Source organism: Pan paniscus, chromosome 5 (assembly GCF_029289425.2).
Source record: "Pan paniscus chromosome 5, NHGRI_mPanPan1-v2.0_pri, whole genome shotgun sequence".
Taxonomy (NCBI): Eukaryota; Metazoa; Chordata; class Mammalia; order Primates; family Hominidae; genus Pan; species Pan paniscus.
Window position 1 is genome coordinate 157,036,017 of NC_073254.2, and position 15,199 is coordinate 157,051,215.

A 15,199-nucleotide genomic window follows, 5' to 3' on the forward strand; every position below is an offset into this window, starting at 1 on the left:
AATTAGCTTTTGTGACTTCTGTCTAAAATATGAAAGTTGAGCTTAGGCTCAGAGCTTCTTTTCTCTTTAACTAAAAATAGAATTAAAATTGCTTTCAGGTATAATTATTTTCCTTTTAACACTGATGATCTCAATTTAAAATTTTCTCTAGAACCTTGGTTCTGCATGAAAGTTATCTTAATCATTTGCCTTTCTATTTGTGTGGAAGTTCTTCCTTGACATGATTATAATCTGATCTTTCACTTAATTCCAGTTTCTGCTCAAATGTTTTCAGAGAGACTTTGTATGACATCCCTCCAAAATAACACCAATCCCTCTGTGAAATTCTATGCTTTAATTAGTTTCATTTTTCTTCTTAGCATTTACCTTGACCTGACATTATGGTATGTCTGTGTATGCGTGTATGCATGTGCATATACATTTGCATATGTTATTGTTGGTCTTCCCCAATAAGAATGTAACTTCCAAGAGAGTTTTAGTGGCTGGTAAGATGGCCAAATAGGAACAGCTCCGGTCTGCAGCTCCCAGTGAGATCAATGCAGAAGGCGGGTGATTTCTGCATTTCCAACTGAGGTACATGGCTCATCTCATTGGGACTGGTTAAGACAGTGGGTGCAGCTCACAGAGGGTGAGCTGAAACAGGGTGGGGCGTCGCCTCACCTGGGAAGCACAAGGGGTCGGGGACCTACCTCCCCTAGCCAAGGGAAGCCATGAGAAACTGTGCTATGAGGGATGGTGCTATCTAGCCTGGATACTACACTTTTCCCATGGTCTTCACAACCTGCAGACCAGGAGATTCCCTTAGTGCCTATACCACTAGGGCCCTGGGTTTCAAGCACAAAACTGGGCAGCCATTTGGGCAGACACCAAGCTAGCTGCAGGAATTTTTTCTCATACCCCAGTGGCACCTGGAACGCCAGTGAGACAGAACCATTTACTCCCCTGGAAAGGGGGCTTAAGCCATGGAGCCAAGTGGTCTGGCTCAGTGAATCCCATCCCCATGGAGCCCAGCAAGCTAAGATCCACTGGCTTGAAATTCTTGCTGCCACCACAGCAGTCTCAAGGCAACCTGGGATGCTCCAGCTTGGTTGGGGGAGGAGTGTCTGCCATTACTGAGGCTTGTGTATGTGGTTTTCCCCTCACAGTGTAAACAAAGCTGCCAGGAAGTTTGAACTGGGCAGAGCCCACCACAGCTCAGCAAAGCCTCTGTAGCCAGACTGCCTCTTTAAATTCCTTCTCTCTGGGCAGGGCATCTCTGAAAGAAAGGCAGCAGCCACAGTCAAGGGCTTATAGATAAAACTCCCATCTCCTGGGACAGAGCACCTGAGGGAAAGGGTGGCTGTGGGTGCAGCTTCAGCAGATTTAAATGTTCCTGCCTGCCAGCTCTGAAGAGAGCAGTGGATCTCCCAGCATGGTGCTTGAGCTCTGCTAAGGGACAGACTGCCTCAAGTAGGTCCCTGACCCCTGTGCCTCCTGATGGGAGACACCTCCCAGCAGGGGTCAACAGACACCTCATATAGGAGAGCTCTGGCTGGCATCTGGTGGGTGCCCCTCTGAGACAAAGCTTCCAGAGGAAGAAACAGACAGCAATATTTGCTGTTCTGCAGCCTCCACTGGTGATATCCAGGCAAAGAGGGTCTGGAGTGGACCTCCAATGAACTCCAGAAGACCTGCAGCAGAGGGGCCTGACTGTTAGAAGGAAAACTAATAAACATAAAGGAATAGCATCAACATCAACAGAAGGAGGTCCACATGAAAACCCCATCCGAAGGTCACCAACATCAAAGACCAAAGGTAGATAAATCCACGAAGATGAGGAAAAAGCCAGTGCAAAAAGGCTGAAAATTCCAAAAACCAGAACGCCTCTTCTCCTCCAAAGGATCACAACTCCTTGTCAGCAAGGGAACAAAACTAGATGGAGAATGAGTTTGAAGAATTGACAGAAGTAGGATTCAGAAGGTGGGTAATAACAAACTCCTCCGAGCTAAAGGAGCATGTTCTAACACAATGCAAGGAAGCTAACAGCCTTGAATAAAAGTTAGAGGAATTACAAACTAGAATAACCAGTTTCGAGAAGAACATAAATGACCTGATGGAGCTGAAAAACACAGCATGAAAACTTTGTGAAGCATACACAAGTATCAATAGCCAAATCGATCAAGTGGAAGAAAGGATATCAGAGATTGAAGATCAACTTAATGAAATAAAGCATGAAGACAAGATTAGAGAAAAAAGAATGAACAGGAAGGAATAAAGCTTCCAAGAAATATGGAACTATGTGAAAAGACCAAACCTACGTTTGATTGGTGTACCTGAAAGTGACGAGGAGAATGGAACCAAGTTGGAAAACAATCTTCAGGATACTATCCGGGAGAACTTCCCCAACCTAGCAAGACAGTCCAACATTCAAATTCAAGACATACAGAGAACATCACAAAGATACTCCTCAAGAAGAGCAGCCCCAAGACACATAATCTTCAGATTCATCAAGGTTGAAATGAAGGAAAAAGTGTTAAGGGCAGCCAGAGAGAAAGGTCAGGTTACCACAAAGGGAAGCCCATCAGACTAACAGCAGATCTCTCTGCAGAAACCCTACAAGCCAGAAGACAGTGGGGGCCAATATTCAATATTCTTAAAAGAATTTTCAATCCAAAATTTCATATCCAGCCAAACTAAGCTTCATAAGCAAAGGATAAATAAAATCCTTTACAGACAAGCAAATGCTGAGAGATTTTTGTCTCCACCAGGTCTGGCTTATGAGAGTTCCCAAAGGAAGCACTAAATATGGGAAGGAAAAACCAGTACCAGCCACTGCAAAAACATATCAAATTGTAAAGACCATTGACACTACGAAGAAACTGCATCACCTAATGGGGAAAATAACCAGCTAGCATCATAATGACAGGATCAAATTCACACATAACAATATTAACCTTAAATGTAAATGGGCTAAATGCCCAAATTAAAAGACACAGACTGGCAAATTGGATGAAGAGTCAAGACCCATCAGTGTGCTGTATTCAGGAAACTCATCAAACGTGCAAAGACACACATAGGCTCAAAATAAAGGATGGAGGAATATTTACTAAGCAAACGGAAAGCAAAAACAAAAACAAAAACAAAAAAAGCAGGGGTTGCAATCCTAGTGTCTGATAAAACAGACTTTAAACCAACAAAGATAAAAAATGACACAGAAGGGCATTACACAATTGTAAAGGGATCAATGCAACAAGAAGAGCTAACTATTCTTAACATATATGCATCCAACACAGTAGCACCCAGATTCATAAAGCAAGTTCTTCAAGACTTACGAAGAGACTTAGACTCTCACACAATAATAGTGGGAGACTTTAACACCCCACTGTCAATATTAGACAGATCAATGAGACTGAAAATTAACAGGGATATTCAGGACTTGAACTCAGCTCTGGACCAAGTGGATCTAATAGACATCTACAGAACTTTCTACCCCAAATCAACAGAATATATGTTCTTCTCAGCACCACATTGCACTTATTCTAAAATCAACCACATAAGTGGAAGTAAAACACTCCTCAGCAAATGCAAAAGAACGGAATCTCTCAGTCCACAGTGCAATCAAATTAGAACTCAGGATTAAGAAACTCACTCAAAACAGCACAACTACATGGGAACTGAACAACCTGCTCCTGAATGACTACTAGGTAAATAATAAAATTAAGGCAGAAATAAATAAATAAGTTCTTTGAAACCAATGGGAACAAAGACACAACCTACCAGAATCTCTGGGACACAGCTAAAGCAGTGTTTAGAGGGAAATTTATAGCACTGAATGCCCACAGGAGAAAGCGGGAAAGATCTAAAATTGACACTGTAACATAACAATGAAAAGAACTACAGAAGCAAGAGCAAACACACTCAAAAGCTGGCAGAAGACAAGAAATAACTAAGATCAGAGCAGAACTGAGGGAGATAGAGATATGAAAAACCCTTCAAAAAATCAATGAATCCAGGAGCTGGTTTTTTGAAAAGATTAAGAAAATAGATAGACCCACTAGCCAGACTAATAAAGAAGAAAAGAGAGAAGAATCAAATAGACACAATAAAAAATGATAACGGGGATATCACTGCTGATCCCACAGAAATACAAACTTCCATCAGAGAATACTATAAACACCTCTACACAAATAAACTAGAAAATCTAGAAGAAATGGATAAATTCCTGGACACATACAGCCTCCCAAGACTAAACCAGGAAGAAGTCGAATCCCTGAATAGATCAATAACAAGTTCTGAAAGTGAGGCAGCAATTAATAGACTACCAACCAAAAAAAGCCCAGGACCAGATGGATTTGCAGTCAAATTCTACCAGAGGTACAAAGAGGAGCTGGTACCATTCTTTCTGAAACTATTCCAAATAATAAAAAAAGAGAGAATCCTCCCTAACTCATTTTATAAGGCCAGCATCATCCTGATACCAAAACCTGGCAGAGACACAACAAAAAAAGAAAATTTTAGGCCAACATCCCTGATGAACATCGATGCAAAAATCCTTAATAAAATACTGGCAAACCGAATCCAGCAGCACATCAAAAAGCTTCTCCACCAAGATCAAGTCGGCTTCATCCCTGGGATGCAAGGCTGGTTCAACATACACAAATCAATAAACATAATCCATCACATAAACAGAAACAATGACAAAAAAACCACATGATTATCTCAATCGATGCGGAAAAGGCCTTTGATAAAATTCAACACCCCTTCATACTAAACATTCTCAATAAACTAGGTATTGATGGAACGTATCTCAAAATAATAAGAGCTATTTATGACAAACCTGCAGCCAATATCATACTGAATGGGCAAAAGCTGGAAGCATTCCTTTTGAAAACTGGCACAAGACAAGGATGCCCTCCCTCACCACTCCTATTCAACATAGTATTGCAAGTTCTGGCCAGGGCAATCAGGCAAGAGAAAGAAATAACAGGTATTCAAATAGGAAGAGAGGAAGTCAAATTGTCTCTGTTTGCAGATGACATGACTGTATATTTAGAAAACCCTATCATCTCAGCCCAAACTCTCCTTAAGGTGATAAGCCACTTCAGCAAAGTCTTAGGATACAAAATCAATGTGCAAAAATCACAGGCATTCCTATACACCAATAATAGACAAATGGAGAGCCAAATCATCAGTGAACTCCCATTCACAATTGCTACAAAGAGAATAAAATACCTAGGAATCAACTTACAAGGGATATGAAGGACCTCTTCAAGGAGAACTACAAACCACTGCTCAAGGAAATAAGAGAGGACACAAACAAATGGAAAAACAATCCATGCTTATGGATAGGAAGAATCAATATTGTGAAAATGGCCATACCACCCAAAGTAATTTATAGATTCAATGCTATCCCAATCAAGCTACCATTGACTTTCTTCACAGAATTAGAAAAAACTACTTTAAGTTTCATATGGAACCAAAAAATAGCCCCTATAGTCAAGACAATCTTAAGCAAAAATAACAAAGCTGGAGGCATCACGCTACCTGACTTTAAACTATGCTACAAGTCTACAGTAACCAAAACAGCATGGTACTGGTACCAAAACAGATATATAGACCAATGGAACAGAACAGAGGCCTCAGAAATAGTGTCACACATCTACAACCATCTGATCTTTGACAAACCTGACAAAAACAAGCAATGGGGAAAGGATTCCCTATTTAATAAATGGTGTTGGGAAAACTGGCTAGCCATATGCAGAAAACTGAAACTGGACTCCTCCCTTACACTTTATATAAAAATTAACTCAAGATGGATTAAAGACTTAAACATAAGACCTAAAGCCATAAAAACCCTAGAAGAAAACCGAGCTAATTCCATTCAGGACATAGGCATGGAGAAAGACTTCATGACTAAAACACCAAAAGCAATGGCAACAAAAGCCAAAATTGACAAATGGGATCTAATTAAACTAAAGAGCTTCTGCACCGCAAAAGAAAGTATCATCAGAGTGGACAGGCAACCTACAGAGTGGGGGAAAATTTTTGCAATCTATTCATCTGACAAAGGGCTAATATCCAGAATCTACAAGGAACTTAAATTTACAAGAAAAAAACAACCCCATCAAAAAGTGGGCTAAGGATATGAACAGGCACTTCTCAAAAGAAGACATTTATGTGGCCAACAAACATGAAAAAAACCTCATCATCACTGGTCATTAGAGAAATGCAGATCAAAATCACAATGAGATACCATCTCATGCCAGTTATAATGGCAATTATTAAAAAGTCAGGAAACAACAGATGCTGGAGAGGATGTGGAGAAATAGGAACGCTTTTACCCTGTTGGTGGGAGTGTAAATTGGTTCAACCATTGTGGAAGACAGTGTGGTGATTCCTCAAGGATCTAGAACCAGAAATACCATTTGACCTAGCAATCCCATTACTGGGTATATACCCAAAGGATTATAAATCATTCTAGTATAAAGACACATGCACACGTATGTTTATTGCAGTACTGTTCACAATAGCAAAGACTTGCCACCAACCCAAATGCCCATCAATGATAGACTGGATAAAGAAAATGTTGCACATATACACCATGGAATACTACACAGCCATAAAAAAGGATGAGTTCATGTCCTTTGCAGGGACATGGATGAAGCTGGAAACCATCATTCTCAGCAAACTAACACAGGAACAGAAAACCAAACGCTGCATGTTCTCACTCATAATTGAGAGTTGAACAATAAGTACACATGGACACAGGGAGGGGAATATCACACACCAGGACCTGCTGGGGGTTGGGGGGCTAGAGGAGGGATAACATTAGGAGAAATACCTAATGTAGATGAGGGGTTGATGGGTGCAGCAAACCACCACGGCCTGTGTATACCTATGGAACAAACCTGCACGTTCTGCACATGTATCCCAGAACTTAAAGTATGATAATTAAAAAAAAGAATTTCTGTTTTATTAACTGCTTGGCACCTAGTAGGTACACAGTAAACATTTGTTGACTGAATAACAAACTTTATTCTGAAAAACTAGAAAAAAAGGAATTTTGGAATTTTACATTTTATCAACTGTTGAACATGAACATTTATTAAATTTTATGATGCAATTTAAAACACAGTAACTCTAGCAAGAGATAGGTTCTTATCCTGAAAGTAAAAAGTGTAGCAGAGAATATGGAAGGATAAATATTATTGGTAGAACCTGGTCTGCAATTAGAATTTTCCTGGAGTTTCACAGGGTTCTCCAGCTTGAAAGGACAAAAAGCAGAAGTTGGGATCTGGAGCATAGTGGGCTCCACCCTCAGCCATCTCTGTGCCCAGCACATTGGAGATGCAGCCAGCTAGCCACTGGGTGTCACTGTTCTCTCATGTTCCTCAGTCTGGGTGTCCTGCCAGGTCTCCTTAAGCATGATATGCAATGTCCTGGTTTACAGCCGTGACAGAGGGCACAGACTCACCTGTACAGGCCTTCTCAATATGGAATCACACACTGTTCCTACATAAAATTGATTTTCGGTTCTGAGCAGCACAGAAAGTTTTGAAGAGATGAGTGGTCTCAAGTGCGGCTCTTAGCTTTAGTCTCAGCCCTAAAATGGCGCTCAGGAGTAGGAACACAGCTGCCAGGACATTTCCCTGTCACTCAAGAGCTGATAGGCTTTTCTTCAGGTCCAGACCTACAGGCAAGGACTGGAAATCATTTTGGTTTCACAGCTGGTTTAGATGATATTCAACAATAACACCAAAATTCTTCCATTAAAGAACAAAACAAAAAAATAGGAATTGAAAAACAAGGGTCAGTGACCAGTTTGTGTCGAAACATGTCAGCTGCTCTTACTTTGAATGAAATTATTTGCAGCACAAGGTTACAGCTCGCCTGGGAAGTTTATCTTCAGCCAGTCTCATTAAGATCTCCCAACCTGCACGCAACACCTGTTTGTCTCCATTACTTATCCACCATATAAATATAATAAATAGGTGAGTTGCTATGGATTGCTTAATTGTGGTCTGCTCCCTCCCCTTGGAGCCTTGCTCACACTTATTGATTTCAAGGCATGAATAATCCTCAGAAACTTGCTCCACTCTGATTAGGAGTATTTCCTTTAAAATTCATTTATTCAGGCCAGACCCTGTGGCTCATACCTGTAATCCCACTTTGGGAGGAAAAGTTGGGAGGGTTACTTGATCCCAGGAGTTTGAGACCAGCTTGGGGCAACATGGTGATAACTCATCTCTACAAAAAATACAAAAATTAGCTGGGTGTGGTGGCACATGCCTGTGATCCCAGCTACTCAGGAGGCTGAGGTGGAAGGATTGATTGAGTCCGGGAGTTTGAGGCTGCAAGGAGTCGTGATTGTACCACTGCACTCCAGCCCGGGCCACAGGGTGAGACCCTGTCTCAATATATATATTATTAAAAATACATATAAATAAAATAAAACGTATTTATTCAATGACTCACCAGACATTTATTGAGTGCCATCTTCTAAGGCCCAAGCACTGTTTTAGGGGCTGGGGATACAGCAGCGATACAACAAACAGAGTCTCTATTACTGCCGAGCCCACATTCTAGTGTTTAACAGAGATTAAACTAAAGGAAAATTGCCCAGATCATTTCTGTAGGTGTCAGGAGGTGGATCTGGCCTTCCATCACCAAGAAGGTGGTTTAGTAGCTCAATGAGTAGATGAGGCTCTAGTGAGAGCAGTCACATCCCAGTATAGGAACGGCAACAGCCCTGAGCAGCTGCTTTCTTCATTTTAATTTTTATTCCCTCCAGTCGGTTCACAAATAGCCAAAGAGATTCTTAAAAGTTAAATCTTATCTTGTAGCTTCCTTGCTTCAAATCCTTCAATGGTTTATCACTCCTCCTAAAATGACAAGACAAATCCTGCCATGGCTGTGAGTTGTCCCCTGCCTATTTCCCCAGCCTCCGCTGACAGCCATGCTTCCACTCTCTAGAGATTCATTGGCCATTTTGCTCTTCCTCTAATTGCCAGGCACTTTTCTGCATTAGAACTTCTGTATATGCTGTTTCCTTTGACTGGAAAGCTCTTTTCTGATCATCCTTCCCTCCCCTCACATGTAAACTCACCGTTTAGTGTCAGCTTGAACTGCAGCCACTTCTGCAGGGAAGCCAGTCCCCCTAGGTCAATCAGGTTTCCCTAGTTCCATAGCCCTTCTAACACTGATGCCCATCATACCTCTCAAACACCTGAGCCAGCACATTGTTTCCCAGTGCTGTCTCATTACAGTCGCTGAACTGTTTGACAATTGACCTCTACAATGTGTCAGAGTATCAGTTCTCTACCCGCCACGCTTTGGGTGGGGGGTCCTTATTGCAACTGGCCAAATGGGTAATCAATTTCCCAGATCTCATAATGGAGTCTGCCTCCTGGGACCACTTCTGTAACCAACTGTTTGTTTATTTTTCAATCGGTTTTGGGGGAACAGGTGGTGTTTGGTTACATGACTAAGTTTTTTAGTGGTGATTTCTGAGATTTTGGTGCACCCATCACCTGAGCAGTGTACACTGTACCCAATATATAGTCTTTTATCCCTTACCCACCTCCTACACTTTCCCTGGAGTCCTCAAAGTACATAGTATCATTCTTATGCCTTTGCATCCTCATAGCTTAGCTCCCACTTATGAGGACACATGATGTTTGGCTTTCCATTCCTGAATTACTTCACTTAGAATAATGGTCTGCAATATAATCCAGGTTGCTGCAAATGCCATTATTTCATTCATTTTTATGGTCGAGTAATATTCCATGGTGTGTATATATATATATACACATATATATATTTCAAATATATATATACATATATATATTCCAAATATATATATATATATATATATGTATATATATACCACAATTTCTTTATCCACTCACTGATTGATGGGCATTTGGGCTGATTCCATATTTTTGCAATTGCGAATTGTGCTGCTATAAACACATGTGTGCAAGTATCTTTTTCGTATAATGACTCCTTTTCCTCTGGGTAGATACCCAGGAGTGGGATTGCTGGATCAAATGGTAGATCTACTTTTAGTTCCTTATGGATCTCCACGCTATTTTCCAGAGTGTTTGTACTAGTTTACATTCTCCCTAGCAGTGTAAAAGTCTTCCCTTTTCACCACATCCATGCCAACATCTATTATTTTTTGATTTTTTGATTATGGCCATTCTTGCAGGAGTGAGGGTGGTATCACATTGTGGTTTTGATTTGTATTTCCCTGGTCATTAGTGATGTTGAGCATTTTTTCATGTTTGTTGGCCATTTGTGTATCTTCTTTTGAGAATTGTCTATTCATGTCCTTAGTCCACTTTTTGATGGGATTGTTTATTTTTTTCTTGCAGATTTGTTTGAGTTCCTTGTAGATTCTGGATATTAGTCCTTTGTCGGATGTATAGATTGGGAAGATTTTCTCCCACTCTGTGGGTTGTCTGTTTACTCTGCTGATTATTTCTTTTGCTGTGCAGCAGCTTTTTAGTTTAAGTCTCATCTATTGATCTTTGTTTTTGTTACATTTGCTTTTGGGTTCCTGAAATCCTTGCCTAAGCCAAGGTCTAGAAGGGTTTTTTTGATGTTATCTTCTAGAATTTTTGTGCTGTGTAACCAATTGTCTTCGGTTGGGTCCCCTGAAAACAGCTCTGCTATGGAGATGTATGGGCAGCAGTTTATTGGTGAGTGCTCCAAGGATCAACACTGGGAAGGTGCAAGGGAAGCGATATTCCTAGAGAGGCACAACTGTGATGTAGTTTCAACAGAAGCTTTGGCCAAGCCCAGAAGGGGCCCTGGAGCTGGGATGGCCATTCAGAGTTGTTCCATTTATAGCAAGGGGCTACTGGGCCTTGGAACCTGCAGCCATTAGTCCCTGGGTGCTGGATGCTTCCGAAGAGGGCAGCATACTTTGAGTAAAGCAGCTTTCTTTAGCCAAGGGCAGTTCCATAAGAGAGACATAGCTGTGTGCAGCCAACACCTCTGGCTGCTGGGAAACCAATACTTCAGTCTGAGGTTGGGATCTTGGTGGTACAGCTGAACCCCACTACAGAAATCCCGCCAGACTTCACACAGTGGGTATTCAAGAAATTATTGATGGGTTCTTTTAGTTCTATAAAACATGAACCTGTTACTATTGCAGGGCTTTTTCCTTAGCTCAGCTAAAGACAGGGGTCCTTATCACACGGCCAGGAAAATTTAGGCTCGCAGATGATTGAAGGGTGAGAATTATGGAATTTATTGGGCAAAAAGGAAAAAAAAAGGGGAAACAGGGACTTTCCGCAAGCCCAGAGTTCCTGCTGGGGCGCTTCCCAGCCCACTGTTTGCACCCCAGGTTCCACACAGGAAGAAGAGGGGCCGGGATCCTCCCTGCTGCAAACAGCGGGAACCTCTGTGGCTTCCTCCCACTGTGCATTCCTCCCAGGGCCCAGGCCAGCTGGAGTTTTTCCAGGGACCCCCTCCCACCTGGCTTTCTCATTATCTTGACCCTTCTTTGCTTCTGTCTCTGCCCTCAGATTCAATCTTTGTTGACTCATCATCTCTACCTTTTATTCTTCTGAATATCTTCACCTGGCAGAAAAGGAAAATTGGACTAGAAAGCCCACTATCCAGCAGGCAGTATGCTGGGGACTTCACATATGCCCTGTTTCCAAATACTAATGTTTATTTTTTTTGTCTTCCAAAATTTGTTAAAACTCTTTATTTTACCTCTGTTCCATCTTTTTATTTCTGAGATTTTGTTTCATAAAATTGTTCTAAACTTCATTTTTAAATGAAGACATCTGGTGATGGCATGTACACTCATTGCAGGAATGAAATGAAAATAGAAAAGAACCAAAAAGATATTTCCCCAATAGCAATTAACCATATGAATTGCTTCATTATTTTATTAAGTTACTAAAATTGATACATACTTCCTATTTAACTGTAATTTTGCAATGGCAAGAGCTGTAAATAAAGGTCATATATTTATATATGTGTATATTATTAGATTTCTGCAAACAATAATTGCAATAAAAATAAATTTTTAAATGAATCATTTCACAGCTCTCCATAAGCCTATTAAATCCTATATCACACACTCTATAATTCTTAATGAGATATTTATTTCTAGTCTTTTGTAGCCCCAACCAGGTAGTAAAAATGAAATGATGTCACCTGGATTGCCATATCATTTTGTCCATATGACCTATTATCATCTTTTAAAAACTTGGATTATTATATTTTTATCTTAGAATCTGCTCACTATTTTGATCTATTTCCTCTTATGGTTTTGGGTATTAAATATTCAGTCTAGTGGCATTAGCACAGTACTAGAAGTAAAATAGCCTGGGTTTTAGAATGAGCCTTGGTTTTCTCACATGTGAAACAGAATTGATGTTCCTATCAAATGCTGAAGTGAGATGGGTTAAGAAAAACTATGGAGAAGAGCTTTGAAAACAGTAAGATGTTGTAAAAAATGAAAGTATTATTACTAAAATAGAAAAATATAAGAAGAAAGAAAAGTAAAATCTGTTCACTGGCAGTGGCCTGTGTTCCAGGCACTTCACGCAGGTTATTTCACAGCCATGCTGCAAGGCAGGTATTGTTTATCCCCATTTTATGGATGAGAATGCTGAGGCTGAGAGAGGCTCAATAACCACTTGATGCCATTGATTGGTAATAGTGTCTAAGTCCTAATTCACATCTAGCTCTTTGGATTCCGAGTCTTGCCTTCTTTCCACTGCACCAAAACTGACTCTCAATTAATTGTGGATAATCAGTGGAAATCAGTTTACTCTTGGGAATCTTTCCGTTTATGCCCCCTCTCATTGCTTTCAAAATCACCTCTGGTGTGTTTCTTGAAATCTTAGAGAGGCAGTGGATTGTAATTTAAGAATTTTTGCTTATAGCAGCACAGTTTACCTTGTTGCCCATATTTGTTCTGGATCAAGGGATTGGAACCCTCAAATACATGTCAGCACTGCTAGTTATATATATTTTTCTATGTCTAATTGCAATCCTTAGTAAGAAGAAATAGGTTTGAGGATGCATCTTTCGGGTCAGTTCCAGAAGGTCGGGAGGTGCAAATGAGCTGAGCTGTTGATTCAGTTGAGATCATTTTGATGAGCACATGCTTGCATGTGGGTCTATAATGTGGTTCATCTCCATAAAATCCCAAGCTTTATGGGTTTGAAAGCATTAACTCATGTCTTAGAAACATCCCACATAGATTATTATAATTCTTGGTGTGCTGCCTGACCATCTGCTTACCTACAGGAATTACAATCACATGTAATGGCCCTGCTCAAATCTAGGCTCAGAAAAGAAATATGAGAATACCTGAGTCCTTTTCTGTTTTGTTGAAGCAGCACTATTTTTTACACCCTGCTCAGCATAACAATGAAAAATGTGTTAATTTGTGACTTTTCTTGCTTCAAATTGATGAGAATAGGAAAATACTTAGTTATATACTTTTTCCTCTTGTTGTTCTATGAGAATATATTGATCATCTCATGCAGCATCCCTCCCTTCTTTCCTTCCTTCTCCACAGATATTGTATTGACAGCTGTTAAGTGCTGGCACTGTGCTAGTCTGCAGGACACAGAAGCAAACAAGCAGTCACAGCACTTGCCCTTAAAAGCATCACACTCTAGTGGGTGAGACAGACATTAAACATAATTTCACTGAGAACCTTGGGATTACACTTGTGAGTGCTATGTTTGAAAATTCCTGGATGCTGTGAAAACAATGGAGGGGAAATGAGGAAGAATAATTTATTAGCATTTTCTTACATGAGATTATTTTTCTTGTTATTTTGTTGTCAGAAAGAAACATTACAGAATTCAACAGGTCGTCTCTCATGGCTTTCTTTTCTACTTTCCTCTCTGCTTCTTGGCCGTTCTCAACAATTGCCTATGGGTGTTTTGAGCGAATGTAATTTTATGGGCAAATAGTTATAGTTCCAATGCCTTTACTTAGTCTAAAAGCCACTATGCACCCCATCCCCCAAAGCTGACATTTTAAAAATTAGTATTTATGTTTTTATTCTATTTTTCTTAGACACACTCCTAATATTGTCTTGTTTAGGTGCATGTATTTTTCAAATACTGCTAGCTTTCAACTAAAGACAGAAGTCTAATTTCCATCTAAGCTCAAAGAACTTCATAAGAGTTTTATCTTAAAAAACAATGCTGATCTTAGCAGGTAACTAGGGCAGGCCACAGGGAGGAAATGAAGAGGGATTCAGGCATTCTGGTGCTGGGATAAGGCATGGGAAAGCAGAGAATGAGTTGGTGCAAATCCCAGGCCCTAGCATTGTGTGGGTGATTCTGGTACTCTAAGGTTTGGCTTTGAAATGTAGCTATAACCTTTTAAAAAATTTTTAATATTTTATTTAATCCAATATATCAAAAACATTATCATTTCAATATGTTAGCAGAATAAAAAACTATTAATAAGATATTTTGCATTTTTTTCATACTAAGTCTTTCAAACTAGGTATAGCTATGAAATTTTTTTCCAGCTGGCTTCACTTCCTCTTTGTTTACTTATAGAAGATCTTCCAAAGTATGCCTGTGAACATTAATTCTGTGGAATGTTAACAAGTGTTAGATGAAGAAAAGAAAAAATAAAATTATTTATGGTCAAATACATTTCCTTTTCTTTTCTTTGTTTAAGATAGGGTCCCGCACAGGCTGCCCTGGAACTCCCAGGCTGGAGCAATCCTCCCAGTTCAGTCTCCTAGATAGCTGCGCCTACAGGCACGGGCTCCCAGGCTAAGCTCCAGCGAGTTTCTTTACTGCAAGACTTTTCAGAAATTTTAAAATCCAAAATGCATTGTGAATCATCAAGAGAGGAATCCGAAGCAGTTATGCTCAAATCTATTTGATGATGAACCTCTTTTTTATAGAACATCTCCTAGGACTAGTATTGCTTGCAATGAAGTTTGGAAAACATTAGGCTTAGATTACTTTCTAAATAAATTTATTCTTTTGAAGATACCAACGGATGTCAGGGAAGATGCTTCATAACATGTAGCATAGCAGAGAAGAAAATGGGTCTGGGATGAAAGTGTTGTTACAGATAATCCACAAAATGGCTAATTCATAGGGAACAAAGTCATTTAAAGAGCTGACAGTTACTATGATTTAATTGCACAATGGCATGGTGAAGATGAGCACCAGTGTAGTTTTTATCTATACTGTGAGATTTGGTGATA